The sequence below is a fragment of the Myotis davidii genome, unplaced genomic scaffold (genome assembly GCF_000327345.1).
Source record: "Myotis davidii unplaced genomic scaffold, ASM32734v1 scaffold946, whole genome shotgun sequence".
In the NCBI taxonomy this organism is placed as follows: Eukaryota; Metazoa; Chordata; class Mammalia; order Chiroptera; family Vespertilionidae; genus Myotis; species Myotis davidii.
The window spans coordinates 1,833,765-1,835,799 of NW_006297395.1; positions in this window are offsets into that span (position 1 = coordinate 1,833,765).

Sequence of the window (2,035 nt, forward strand, 5' to 3'; positions counted from 1 at the left end):
GAGGCGAGCGGCTTTGCTAGGGGCCGGGACAGGAAGTCAGGCTTCTGGTCGCGGCCGAAACGCCCCCGGGACCCCGGTCCTCCAATCACCCGAGGACAGCACGTCCACACTTATCTTCCCGGCAAAACACTGACGGTTCCCAGTGACGGGGCGTCTGTCTACAGATCACACAGGGATCCTAGGAGCTGGTCACGGCCCCAGAGACCCCACAAGACTCCATCGCCACCAAAGAAAGGGGGGGGGAGAAGGAAGGGATGGGGCTATCTGGTCGACCCCTAAAGCCTGTTAAGAATGTGCCTTGCACCAAAGTCGGGGAGCCCGCGCTGCGCCCCAGGGCGTCTGCATCCCTGAGCCCTCGCCTGCGGGCCCTGCGTTCCAGGAGGACCCGGTGCTCCCCACCACACCTGTGTTCCCTGAGGAGCCAGTGCTCCCCGCCGGCCCTGTGCTCCCGGTCGCCCCAGGTGTCTGCATCCCCCCTCCGCACAGCCCCTTCCAAGTCTTCCCAGCAGCAGAGCCCAGCGCCTCCAGCTACAGCCAGGCCTGGTGGGACCCTGCGCAGGCCGCCCAGTGCACGGTCCCTGCTGCTCCTGCTCCAGCTCCAGTTCCTACGCCTTCAGTTTCTCTCCCAACCCTGTTGTGACCCCTAGATTCACAGAGCTGCTCTCACCCCAAGCCCCCTTGGAGAGGTCCTTTTCCTCCCGCACGGCGTGGGATGAGAGCGACGTGGTCCTCTACAAGTTACCGGATCCATAAGGGATTCTGTCCCCATCAAGTCCTGCAGTTGCCGCGGGACTAGAGGGGACCAGGATGTGCGCCCATGTGGGTGCGAGAAGCGCTGGTCAGTGTATCTTTGCCGTCAGCGCACCTCCAAGATTCCAACTTGGGGAGATGGCATTGGCTCTGCTCACTGCGTGGCCAACGCAAATGCCTCGCGCGCAGCTCCGCGGTCCTGGCTGCCGCATTGGGGCGCAGGTGACCTCGCTGCGAGTTCTCACGGCTTGAGCGGCGTAGCTGCTCGCGGTGCAGGTTCCACTGGACCCAGCCCAGCTCCTCCTGGCGGCGCGCTCTGGGACCTGCAGGGGCTTTTCGTGTTTGTACCTCTGCTGACTGTTGGCTTCGTGGTGCTTTTCCTATTTCATTCCCTGGCCACGGAGAATGTACCCCCTTCTCGCGGCATAATTGGACCCTAGATGACTCAACTCATAACGTGTCTATATTTTTACTTGTTTCTCTTAATGTATTTGAGTTCATTCTATTTCTTGGCAATGAACGTGTTACAAACCTTTGTCCTATTTGTATATTATATAAGTAAAATTTCTTGATTTTAATGTAGTCTGTTTCAGTATGACTCATTACTTGTTATATTATTATGTCTTTGTCGTTTTCATCAGTGGCAAACTGATGTTGCAAAATAATAAATGTATTAAATTTTTTTTTTTTTTTTTTTTTAAAGAGCTTGTCTCGGACAGGCCGCAGCAAAAGGAGCGACCCGAATCTGGTGTCCAGGACACACTCGGGCACATGCCGCCCGCGCCGCCGGAGCGGAACTTAGAAAAATTCCGCAAAGGCAGCTCTTACTTCCAGACCCCAGCCCGCGCCCGAGGGGAATCAATAAAAGCCGAGAAGCGGGGGCGTCAAGGCCCCAAGTCCCAGCAGCGGGCAGGGCAGCCTATCGGCGAGTCTCCGGCTACACCCCGGCGGTGACCCGTTCGGTCGTGCGGAGGGGCAACAGCGAGTGCCGGCCCACCCGCTCCCGGCCGCATCACGCCCTCAGTCCTGCAGGTCCCATCACCGGAGGGAGAACGGGCCACGAACCTCCGAACCGGCACCGCCAGCACGATCCTGACAGCGCCCCAACCTCTTGGAAGTCAGCCGCGGGCATCCCGGCCGCTTCCCCTCCCTGGACGCTCAGCGAGGACGGAACAATATAAAAGCGGCGGCCAGTAGCTCCGGACAACCGGCGCCGAAGGTCATGGGACTGATCCGGGCAACGGCCGCAAGGGCGTCCCATCGCCGCCGCCGGGAGGGCCTATCG